Source organism: Mus musculus, chromosome 16 (genome assembly GCF_000001635.26).
Source record: "Mus musculus strain C57BL/6J chromosome 16, GRCm38.p6 C57BL/6J".
Classification (NCBI taxonomy): Eukaryota; Metazoa; Chordata; class Mammalia; order Rodentia; family Muridae; genus Mus; species Mus musculus.
In genome coordinates, this window is record NC_000082.6 from 50177650 (window position 1) to 50191283 (window position 13634).

A 13634-nucleotide genomic window follows, 5' to 3' on the forward strand; every position below is an offset into this window, starting at 1 on the left:
TGAATATTTTAGGCTAAAGAAAGTTGATGGGCCAGAGAGATGGCTCAGCAGTTAAGAGCACTGGCTGCTCTTCCAGAGGTCCTGAGTTTAATTCCCATCAACCATATGATGGCTCACAATCATCTGTAATGGCATCTAATGCTATCTTCTAGCCAGCAGGTGTGCATGCAGATAGAGCACTCATACACTCATAGATAAGATAAATACATCTTTTAAAAGGACAGTTAAGGAAAGCATGCATGTTGTTTTCCCTTCCTCTTCCCCTTCCCTTCTTTCTTAAAGCAGTTAAGAGACCATGGACAATATCCTGACCTTGTGCTGAAGCATAAGGCTCTTATGTACGAGATGACCTCCCTATTCTAGAGGGGAAGTACAGCTTTATCTCTAAAGATGAGGGTCCCAGGGAATATTAGCCAGCGGGTCTCACTGAGACCCCTTCCTCTGAGTATATTACCAGCTAAAGGAGTCCTTTCTGACCTGTCAGATTGTTCTTGGAGGTTGGGGTCTAGAACTAGTATATGGACTTCTTGGCCTCTAATCCAAAGAACTGAAAGTATAGGCTCACTGAGACTTGCAAAGGAAGCAAGATAATTGTATTGGAGCAAAGTGATATTGCAGATCAAAGAGGGGATATGTCAAGATGTACAGAGGATCACGTGAGCAAGAGTACTCAGGTCCACATGATTGCTCAGGAAGGAGTTCATGGGTAAAGGGCAGAGTTTGTGAGTTTCTCTATTTTAATTGATAGATTGAATTATATAAACATGTCTCAATTGTGCATACCCTTTCCCAAAATGCATCTGATTTCAATCAAATGTATACTCAATTACATTTAGGTGTAAGAAGATAAACAGAGGACTCTCCTTTAAAAGTTACTAGAGGATACAGTTTTGTTTACTGTCCACCCACCCCAAATCAGCCCAGGCCAGATCAGCCTTTCTATTCTTCCTTTTCAGATAGTTGGGGATATTCTTGAACACTGTCTAATTTTTATTGTTATCACTAACAAGAAAACAAGAATAACTGCTCAGAGGTGGGAGCATCCGTGCCCTGATGCAAGTACAGGGGTGACAAGAAGGTTTTGAGGTGGCTAGAGGCAGTGTTTTGGTGGATATATGTGCATAGAGCATGCAGATGAAGCAACTAGGTAGTCAATAGCATTATTATGAGGGGTTTGTCCATAAACCAAAGTCATGAGGGGTTCCAGGAGTCCTAATCTACCTCTTATGCTTTCCTGCCTCAAAATGCCTTAATGATGGTCTCTCTCCATCACACCCAGATAAAAACACACAGGTTGAACTACTTCTTTCATCTTTAATTTCGTCATGAAGGTTCTCCTGCTACACAAGACTTACTATTCAGTGACTGTGTGTGCTTTCTTCGATACTTTGTTATTTCTTAGGAGGGGCCTCAGTGGTGAACATAGAGTGTACGGTGCAAAAATATCTCTCATCCTGTACAATATAAAATATTGACTTGGATCTGACCCGATTCTTTTGATGCCTTCGCTTTGTGTCTGCTTTAACAGTAGACTGAGTTTTTGCTCAGTAATCCAGTCTCTTGCAAGGGACAGTTGCAATGCAAGGAGCCAATTCTGTAGGCAAGAGTGTCTGTTCTGCATTCTTATATGGAGGTAGAAGCAGCTGATAACCCAACATGGGAGCTCAGGACAAGCGTGTGAGTGACCACTTGCCATACCAAAATTCAAAGAGTAGTTACCATTTCTCCTGTAGCATTACAGAAGACCATACCCATTTTTTATTACAAAAATCTAATCAAATTAAAATGATTCATATTTCAGTATTGTAACTGGAACTACCTAAACCCCAAGCAGCTGAGTTTTTCTTGATTGAATCATTTGAAATGGGAAGACTTCCTGGAAATCTGGGCCACACCTTCTACACCAATGATCAATGAAGAAGATGCATTACAGGCGTGGCCATAGGGCAACCTGGTGGGGACCTTTTCTCAGTTGAGGATTTCTCTTTCTAAAACGACTCCAGCTTGTGTTAACTTATCATGAAACTGGTCAAAGGATACTAGCTCTCAAAATAGACTCAGGGAAAACTACAACAAAACAAAACAAAAAACAAACAAACAGCATGGTGACACATGTTTGTAGTCCCAGGAAGTCAAAGCAGGTCTGGAATTCAAGATCAGCCTAACTACTTAGGAGAGTTTGAGGATGGGATGGATTTTATGACCCATACGTTTCTAGGACTCTATAGCTGTCACATCATAACCAAATGAGCAGGCTTGTATCTCATCACTGAATGGGAAGAGATGCACTACCTGCTGTGGACAAGGAAAGGTATTTCCAAGGCAAAGCATTCGAGGAAGCATTCAGGTCGTCCCTACATCTTCACACAGGAGTAGGCAGGTTTCTCCAGCATGCTCAGGTTAGGGTCATAAATTAAAAAGAAAAAAATAGTAGACATACTCCCCCAAGTGTGTGTGTGCGCGTGTGTATCTAGCTAGAAGGCTCAGAACACACATTGGTATTATTAAAGGGACAGAGATGTCTCTGGGCATGCCCAGCCTGCACCAGCAAGTTTTAGCTGATAAGAAAGAGAAGGAGAGACTGACTTCTAGAGTGGTTGTACAAGCTTGCAGTCCCACTAGCAGTAGAGGTTCCTCAGAAAATTGGACATAATACTACCGGAAGATCCAGCAATACCTCTCCTGGGCATATACCCAGAAGAAGTTCCAACTGATAATAAGAACACATGCTCTACTATGTTCATAGCAGCCTTATTTATAATAGCCAGAAGCTGGAAAGAACCCAGATGTCCCTCAACAGAAGAATGGATACAGAAAATGTGGTACATTTAAACAATGGAGTACTACTCAGCAATTAAAAACAATGGATTTGTGAAATTCTTGGACAAATGGATGTATCTGGAGGATATCATCCTTAGTGAGGTAACCCAAACACAAAATAAGTCAGTAGATATGCATTCACTGAAAAGTAGATATTAGCTCAGAAACATAGAACACCCAAGATACAATTTGCAAAACACAAGAAAATCAGGAGGAGGGAAGACCAATGGGTGGATACTTCATTCCTCCTTAGAATAGGGAACAAAATACCCATGAAAGGAGTTACAGAGACAAAGTTTGGGGCTAAGATGAAAGGATGGACTATCCAGAGACTACCCCACCCGGGGATCCATCCCATAATCAGCCACCAAACCCAGACACTGTTGCACAATGCCAGAAAGATTTTGCTGAAGGGATCCTGTTATAGCTGTCTCGTATGAGGCTATGTCAGTGCCTGACAAATACAGAAGTGGATGCTCACAGTCATCTATAAGATGGAACACAGGGCCCCCAATGGAGAAGCTAGAGAAAGCACCCAAGGAGCTGAAGGGGTCTGCAACCCTATAGGTGGAACAACAATATGAACTAACCAGTACCCCCAGAGCTCGTGTCTCTAGCTGCATATGTAGCAGAAGATGGCCTAGTCAGCCATCATTGGGAAGAGAGGCCCTTGGTCTTACAAACTTTATGTGCCTCAGTATGGGGGAAAGCCAGGGCCAAGAAGCGGGAGTGAGCGGGTTGGGGAGCAGAGCAGGGGGAGGGTATAGGGAACTTCTGGGATAGCATTTGAAATGTATATAAAGAAAATATCTAATAAAAAATTTTAAAAAAGAAAGAGAAAGTGACTTTGAAGGAGCATTAAAAGGGGAGCCTACCCCTGGACGTGCTGCATAGAGTAGTCAGAAACCATATAAGCACACTGGCATGAGGTGAGTGCCACAACAGTGGCAAAGTTTGTCATTCATTCTGGTCCTAAAATACTGCCTTGGGTACAGCTAAACAAGGAGTAGGGACCAACAAGACAAAGCTTTGGCTCCCAGAATCCTCCTTTATATCCGAAAGAAAGCTAGGACACCTGCATATGCCTGGCTGCTCCTCCAGAGGATGGCATAACTCATTTAGAGACTAGTCGTTTCTATATCTGAACCAATTCAGGAAAATCTTATCAATAGCTTATTTTCCCCCTTCAGAATGGAGGTTAAAAAACCAACCTTGTTGAGTTCCCCAAGGGAAAAAAAATTAAAAAAAAAACTTGGTTTACTTAATTTATTAATGTCAGTGAGAAAATAAACATGGCTTTTCAGTCACTTGTTTGTTCCTCTTTGGTGATGTTTAGGGAATAGATGCTTAGAGAGGGCGTAGACAGACAAAAAAAAATACCAACAAACAAATAAACAAAAAACAGTGTGGAATGTGCTGTGCACACTGGAGATAGAACTACGGAGATAAAAATTGTAAGCTGCAAAACCTCAGAGGAGAGGACCGTAAAGTTCTCACCAAGCCGCAAGGCTTAAGCTGATGACACCGTCTACACAGGTGCTGATCTACGTGAACGGTCACTCGACGCCCCCACAAACATGCACAACTGTTAAATGGACAATAAGATTAAACTACAAAAGCATGAGAAAAAAATCCAGTTATGCATGGTGCCTCTCACCTGTAGTCTGGACATATTTGTGATCTTAGCATAAGAGAGACAGAGGCAGAAAGACTCCAAGAATTTTGGGCTACAGAGTGAAGGCTAGGACAGTTGGGGTTATAGTGCAAGACCCTGTTGTCAAACTGACCTTGTGGTGGTGGGGGGGGGGAAGGGGGGCGCAAGGGGCAAAAAACCCAAAACATTACAAAAGCAAACAAATACACACACACACACCCCAGCTCCCCAAGTTTTCTCCGAGGCTCTTTTCCTGAACATTCCTCACGCTCTTTTTTGTTTGTTTGTTTTTTTGGGTTTTTTTGGTTTTTGTTTTTGTTTTTGTTTGTTTGTTTGTTTTTTGAGACAGGGTTTCTCTGTATAGCCCTGGCTGTCCTGGAACTCACTTTGTAGACCAGGCTGGCCTCGAACTCAGAAATCCGCCTGCCTCTGCCTCCTGAGTGCTGGGATTAAAGGCGTGCGCCACCACGCCCGGCCCTCACGCTCTTTTTGACAAATACAAAAAGTAAACTGAACACAAGGTGGAGGGTTGAAGTGGGGTTGGGGGCGAGGCAGGCAGGTAGAGAAAAATGGGAGGGAGAGGCCAAGGGACAGGGCAAGTTCTACAGTTCTGCCTTCAGGCTCAGGGGGAGCATTTCCTGGACTCTCCAAATTCTCTGGAGGAGGTTGGGCATATCCCTGGAGCTACACAGGGCCCCTGGGAAGCTCTGTGAAGTTTTCAAGCACAAAGCCTCCCGTGCTCCCTAGCTCAGAGGTGGAGGTGCAGGGCTTGCTGAGAGCAGCAACCCAGAGTCTGCGCTTCAGCCTAGGCATTAGGCTACGAAGATCGGAATGGAGTGGCAAATGGTGTGGGTGACATCAACAGCATTTGGCAGCATTTGCTGAAGATAATTTGAGAGAAAGAGTCAAGTTGACAGCCTTTCTTTCACAGCAAAATTGCCTGGTTCTGGTGCTATGTAGTTTCTGGCTCCCCTGCCTAAATGGGTATCACGGTAATTCCAACGGGGCTGTTTACATGAGCAGAGCAAGCTGAGTCCTTGGTAACAAGCTGGGGTTGCAAAGCCCTCCGACTGACACTCAAGGACCATCCAGTAGAGACATTTCCTCCACACTCCACACAGGAGGGGAAGTTCTCTGGGAACAGTGCCCTTCTTTAGGAGCATATTTACATTCATCGAGCTAAAAGTTTTTGGTCCAGTAATACATTTAAATTGCTTTCCATTCTAGAATTAAGCTCACGATCACGTTTCTGAAGGCGACGTCTTTTCCTCTGTGCAGCCAGCAATTTCCTCAAGTGTGGGACGAGAGCATTGTCCTTTTGAAGCCGCCTGAAACAGACCTCGTCTCTGCACTCTCAGGAGAATATTCTCTGGATGATAACTGCGGCCAAATTCAATGTTCAAATGAACAGAAGCCATCTTGGGCTCTCCTCCTCTCTCTGGTTCCCCAGAGGCCATATTGCAGGGCAACACTGCTCATATAGATCTGGGGGAAAGCCAGACTTCCAGCCTCTGAGGGTGCAAGAGTCTTGAGTCAGCTGTAGGAAGGGCAAGGAGGTTGAGGAGACTGTCTTCAGTGGTTTATAAACAGCCACATTTACCTTATATGGCTATCACAGACAAGGCTTTTTAGGAATGAACAGCATCAGGTTTAGTCAACCTTGCAGTAGTGATTGCTCAGTAAACGGGCAGCTCATGGCCAATGGAGGGAGAAGAGAAGATTGTTTTCAAATTGGAGGAGGTGGATGAGGCTGGCACGTGAAACTGAAGCACATGTAATTCTGTTTCAACACCCTGGGTCATTAGTGCAACTCAGGTGCTTAAAAATAGTCCTTTTATGAGACCAACAGAGACAGGCTTGGGTGTAGCGCCACGGTAGCATGCGTTCTGAGCATGTGCAAGGCTTCATGTTTGGTCTCCAGCAGAACAGAACAAAGGCAAGGAGGAAAAGAGACATGTGTATTCATTCCTTGGCTCTCAACTTGTAGATAGTGGTCGCTTCCCTCTCCTTCTCAGGTGATACGGCCCACAAACACCTGAAACCCGGAATACTAAGCCCTATGCATTATAATTTTTCCCATATACACATATTATGATTGCTAGCCATAGTGAGAAATTAATAACTAGTAAAATATAATTTAAACTGAAAGGTTTATCTTTTAATAAAAGGTGCAGCATTTACATAGAAGATCCTGCAGACTGAGTGAAGTTCCGTGGTTGTGAGTAGGAATGTTTTATATCAAGATCCAAAATTACACTGGGTGATTTTTAGCCTTAATAACCACTTATCACTTCTCTCTTTGACTATCATGTAAAATCATGGACTGCATTAAGTGGCTAAGTTATTAGCAGACTATTAGTTTCCTCAAGTCCATAATCTAAGAGTATCATCTAATAGTATCTGAGACCTATAGCATAGACTTCGCCTTGATTGCCACGCCAATGTATTTGATTAGTGCTTTATGATTTCCTCTTGTTCTGTGACAATAAAAATTCATGTAAATGCTTCTATGGCAAACCTGCTATTCTGAGCAACCGGCATGCATGTTCCTAGGTCACTCAGTTTTGGTGCAGAATAAACGGTCTCCCGTTCCCTTTGGAGTAAGAAAGCTGTGCTTGGTGCTAGCATACAAATGCCCTGGGGTACATTTATTTCTGGAATTTCTCAACTTAATATCTTCAGACCTTGGATAACCTCCAGTAACTGCCAGTGCAGAAAGTAAATCCAGGACAAGAGAAGAGGACAGGAGAGGCCATTGTCTTTACAAAAACAAGTTTCCCTTCTGCTTAATTCTCGGCATCATACCTGGTGAGAGGTTCAAAGGTAAAATGGCTTAAGAAAAGCTAAAGAAAGCTAGCATCCAAGTGAAATACTTTTACCCAATGATAAATTTTTCAAAGCCAATTACAAGAGCCTAGGATCTGAGGATTGTGTAGCCTAAACCCAGGTCCTGCCTGTGTATTGTTTCACAGGCTGTGAAGGCAGCCAGGGCTTTTCTGTTGAGCGGCTTACATCTTCGAAGCCTGCAGGTCAAGCTCCCTGCTGGGCGTGGCCTGCCTTGTCTCTGAATGCCAGCCAAGCCCAGCCACTCCCCTGGAAACATTATTCATTAGCTACTGGAATGTCACTGCCACTCTGCTGCTGCTGTTCTCTGCAGTAGGCTCAAAAGCTAGGACAGATTCTAACGAAAATAGATCTTTGGCTGAAGAGCAGGTGTTGGTGGTGGCAGGCTAGAATGTCACACAGAAGCAACTCAGAAAGGGAAAAGTGCACACCCAGAGCAGAAAACCATTTGCTTTTTAAAACGAGACATATGGAGTATTGAATGTGTGGGTAGGAGTGAAAGCAAAACCCCCCAAAAGTAATTCACATGGATAAATGCCCATATAAAGAACAAAAATTCTTGATCTGATTTCAGTTCCAAAGTATCCTACAAGGAAAGGCTGGATGTCCAAGAGTCAGCTGCTCTGCCTTCAAGTCAAGATGGTCAAGAGGACAAAATGGGTAGGCCTGGGGACTTGTTTGATCATAGCTGTCTTCTCTGCTGCATCAGCCTTGGTCTTCCACACACACACACACACAGGACCTGAGACAAGCTACCACTTCAGCTATAATCATTCCTAGTGCTTTTAAAAACTGGATTAACAAATCCCACCCCCCTTTTTTTTGTAACCCAGAGGCCTTGGTCTGAGTACCATGGATAAGAAATATTAATAGGTACTGAAAGGAAGCCTAGTTGACAGAATATAGGAATATGTGGAAGTAACACAGCCAGTGAGTTTACAATCTAATCAGGTAATGGAGGACACTGGGGCTTTTGCTAATATTCATGGAATCAGCAAGACAGCACAGCATTGTTGGATACAGGCCTGCAATCCTCCTTTATCCACACTGACTTCACTTGACCAACCGACATTAAACAGGTTGGTAACAGATGTCGAATTTCCAGTTTCTTATGATAAGGTTCTTTGCTTAGCTCAACCTCAGGTTCATGCCAAAAGCTTGCATTATTATTACCTCCTGTGGAGCCATTAGAGGAACACTGGGGTAACATCAGCGCTGCTAACATTGTAGGTATGAGAGATCTCAAACAAGCAATGTCTCCAGGGAGCATAGACAGGGACCTATTCAACCTTATGTGTTCTACATTTTCCCTTTAGAGGCAGGAGGTATTGTATACTGCGGAGGTCTCAAATCCTAATAGTTGTTTTTATTTACTTATTTATTTATTTTCATCTTTTGCATGGATACCTTCCTATAGCAAGGCTGCCACTCTACAGGTCTTAAGAGCAAGGGGTTATAAAGGAGAGACACATATGGTTAACTGCCCCTAGTAGTTGAACATGTAGCATTTGGTTTGGATTCTGTGGATCACAACACTCAAACATAAGCAGTTAAAACAATTATTCTCTTTACCCCCCAAATCTCTTCTATCTAAACAAGGTTTGTTGTAAAGTTTTAGGTCACCTTAAATGTCACAGTGGCCAAGATCCAAGGTGGAATCTTACCAGAGGTGGTGTGACTCCATCCTTGTAACAAGGTCACTGAGTATCAGCAGCCAAGGCATCAGGCTGGTCAGAGCACGTACGACACATCAATCAAATTTGTCTGTCTCTGCCGGTTCCAGGGGTGGCTGCTGAAGTTGCAGCTGTGGTCCCCACCACTATCTGTGGCTGTCTCTCAGAGATAAGGGATCAGTCCTTCATTTCCAGAGAGACAAGGGTACCAGGCTGCAGTCCCTTACCCTTTCAGAAGGAAATGGTCTCTAATCTACGGACTCACATATATGACGAGATCTGAACGCTTCAGTGATGTATCTATCCCTTAATTCTTTTTTTTTTTCCAAGTAGCCAAATTTACTGTCTCTTTTCCTAGAAACCAAAGAATTGTCTCCTGAAACATAGACTAAGAATTGGGAAGCTGGGTTTTTTTCTTTATCTTTTTTTTTTCACCTTACTTCTTCCTCAAAATCTGTCAGAAACCGCCCCTCTCTAGATTCCACTCATTTTATACCGGATGCACAGAAACATGCTTCCCATTACCTTTTTGTGACCTTCTCATGGGAGTGTTCCCTTGACTGAGGCAAGTTCCCCATGGTCAAATGCTGCTTGCCCTGATCTGCACAGCTTTGGACTTTGGGGTGATGGGGAATGAAGAAATGAGCTACAGCAAGGTAAAGCTGAGATCAGGTGGGCCATTTGCTTGGGTGTAGATGCGCCAGCAGCAGCAGCAGGGAAAGTCACCATTTATGATACACAGTGGGGATAAGGAGGGGGGAAAGCTAATCTCAGTAGCAGTTGCTGTAGAGGAGCTATCTGACTGCAGTCATCCACGAAGAGGCAGAGGCGGCTGTGGTTGCACTTTCTGCATTTACTGACTTTAAAGATCAACTACTCCCATCTGTACCCTATCCATTGAAAGGTGCTTCCATTCCCCTGAGCTTGGCAGAGGTGGTTTTGCCAGTCTGAGGTGATGGTGTCTTTGACACGGCTGCACTCAAGTCAACAACCCACATTCACTGCAGGCTCATCTGCTCCCTACACCAGGTCTTTGGAAAGTGAGGAGAGGAAGCAAAGGCTTAACTGAACGGAGTCTTCTGGGAGGAGGAAGGAGACAAGGACAGGTGCTTGATGAACTTCAAATTAAACCCTTTAAATTTCCGCATTTTTAAAAAATGAAGTCATACATAAATTACAGTGTGGTTTGCATATGTAAGAGAGATGATCTTGCTTCTTAACCGCAGATGGTTCTGAAATTCAAGAAACCTCCTGTATCAATCCCCACAGGGGATTTTCTTCTTTGGTCAAACTAAAGTGAGCATTTACTTTCCAAAGCAGCTACAAAATCTTCTGTATCCACTAAGTGAAACAGTCCCAGTGTCAAGGAGAATAGGCACTTTCTGCGGCAGAGTCTTTAAAGGCTAAGCATGTGCAAGGAAAGGCTCCCATTCAAACTAGAACCAAAATGTAGTGGGGACAACACACACCAACAGGTAGCGTCTCTCACGAAAAACTTTTGCTTTAAGAATCATTGTAGACTGGGATTCCTAAGTCTTTTGCAACCACATTAAAGCAACAAACAACAAAACAACAAACTTATGTTTTCTTTTTTTCAGTGAGGGAAAATGTCAACAGAAAGGGAAAGTTTTACCATAACTTATTTCAAGAGAAATTTAATAACTGAAGTTCTTGGATTCCAGTGGTAATGCATGACTCAGGACTGAGATAGAAAGGACAGCAGAGAACAGGAAGAATGAGGGCATCCCTCCATAACACCCTCAGTCCGGACTGTCAGGAGAGGCGTCTCATGCCCTGGATAGTCGTCACAGGCCTCACCCCAAAAGTCTTATCACACATTTGTCAGTCAGAGCTGGGTAAACTTGTTGTAACAGGACTTTCTTTACACTAAAATCTCTTTTGTGAACGAGACTTAGATGGTTTCCTGGTGAGCAAGAAAGGTCATGTATGGAGCCCTAGACTTGGGTTGTCTTTCTGTCTCTCCCATCCCTTTATTTACACACTCAGCCTCTCACTTGAATCCAGAGCTCATACCCAGGGTTCTTGTCTCCTCTCCCTGATCATTGGGAATGCTGCTATGTGGATCCGGGAACTCCAAACGGGTCCTCAGGTTTGCTCAAGGAAACCCATTGAGCTATCTCCCAGACCTGGGCAGCACAGTAAAGCTAACTCTGATGCCACTTGTCTGCATGGGATGTCCCCAGCCCCCAATCAGCTGGTGAAGGGGCAAGTCCTACAGATCCAAAGCTGCAGGATCTCTATGACACAGGGAAAAAAAAAATAGGGAATCTCAGGGAGGATCCAGTATTGATAGTGTAGCAGAAGCCATAGGCTTTGAACCAGACCAAAGACTCATTGCAGTGAACATTTTCATGGAAATAAGTGTGGACAAAAGGCTATACTGTGGTAAACTACAGCTTCCACAGCATGATTTTTTTTTTCCATTTTGAGGGGGAAGTTGCAAGGGCAGAGGGAGGTTATGAAGGACAGGTTAATTAGTGGGGTTAGGGTGAATGATATGAAATTCTCTCTCTCTCTCTCTCTCTCTCTCTCTCTCTCTCTCTCTCTCTCTCTCTCTCACGCACACAATTCAGTGAAAAATCTGCGCTCCCCCCTCCCAGTACGCATGGGATAGCAACCTGATATGTACAAGCTGTGCTTAGCTGAGAATTCTCTGGAGCCGAGGTATGCACCATGAGCTTTGAGAACGGTGGAACAAAGCAGATTTTTATCTAAATACAGCTTTGGTTTTGACTTGTAATACGAGATTTTGGTGGAGCCAGCATCAATATGCAAAATGCTTGAGATTCTACTTTAAAAGGCTTTGGATATTTAGGGACTTATGTAAAGACCACTGCTCTATTTTTAACACATGATTGAGCCAGGACAGAATATAGAAGACTTTATTCTATGAAGCAGTGGCTAAAAATTTCCAGTATGTCAAGAATTATATACATTTGGGGAAATTGTATCAATACTGCTTTTTCTATTAAGTGCATTCCAGTAAAAGCTTCAAATTCTGTGGCCAATCATTACCTAATTTCGTATCTATTACATGTCTACTGCTTTTATATGTCAGTGCATTTCTGCTTACTTCTGGAAGAACTCATGCTTGTTTAATTGGCCATTCATAAACTCCACTGATACCATCAGAAAAATACTCATTTGAGAATATTTCTTGGGCACATTTCATGCTGCCTTTAAAATTAATTTTTTTCTTTATGTAGAGTATCCAAGCCCTACTTACATAAATTTCTTTTTCCTTCATCCTTCACCTTTTAGAGACTTTTAATCATGTTTTTTTCATCTTTCTCTCATGTACAACCCCACAATAATACCTGTTGCAAAATCCCTAAGGTAAAGGTGGGTAAGTCACAAATTTACAACTTTTTTTTTTTTAGATTGGGATTTCATTCTGTGCTTTAATTTATAGCACACTGACCAGGATTTCAGTCTTTAAAACTCTCAAAATCTGTCTTCCAGAGCACACCTGAGATATCTCTACACATCTTGGAAGTCGGAAGGCAGAGTGGGAGGAAGACACTAGAGACTGCCCTGGGGGCGTTTGGGGGGGGGGGGAGACTTACACATGCAGCTAACATGTACACATTGACAGTTTTAGCCCTGGAGCTTTTCAAGTCACTCAACCTGGAGAAAAGCATACAAGACACGCTCTTCAACTTCCCTCCATCATCTGCCTACACACTCAAAGACTTCTTAGAAAGGGCTCTCCTTGATCAGGTAAAGGAGATGTAGCTAGCTATTATTTTTTTCTCTAATTCCAAATAAACTCCATTCCAGCATATCTAAGTTTTGACCTCCTGGGTTTCTTTTACCTTGGTTATTGTGGAGAAGTAACAAGACAAAATGAATGTACACTCAATTCAAAGTCTGTGTTTGAAATGTCCAGATGTTTTTAGTGCACACACTTGGTGCTGGAGCCTGGAGTGAAGACAAACAGCACACAGATAAAATAGGGACTGAGAAAATCTCTTGGATAAGGGTGATGGGTTCATAGGTTCAAAATGCAAACTGCCTTTGCATGTACCGAAAGTCTGTAATTCCAACAAAACAAAGGGGTTTGAGATAAATATGATAACTTTCATTTCTAGCATCTTAAGTCAGTCATACTGTTTTTACCACACTTAACTGTTAATCACTTTCTTTTTCCTTGCAACAGTACTGATACATATAACACTATATAATTACACATATGCACACAGTGTCACTTTTTTCTAACAGAATTTGAATCTTTAGCAAGGATCTTCTTCCAGCAGCCTAACTCTCCTGATTTTATTCTCAGTAGTGGGAAGTATAGATTAACTTTTTAATTCATTAGGTAGATTAATTTTATTAAAAAACCAACAAACCTATTCACATACCTAAGTCTGAACAGATAGGAATTTAACCCACTTTGAGTTTTCACACCATTCGATCTCCTAGAACAACTTTAGAATACCACTTTCAAGCTAACCCGAAATTCTCAATTTTCATGTGGGGATCACATTGTTTGCAACCATGTGTGACCCCTCTGCATCCTGTGAATATACTCAAGAAGCCACCCAACTTGGACCTGGAATAACTAGCACTTCATGTACATTTACAGTAAAGACACCATGGCGACATTCTCTATCCCCAAGGCA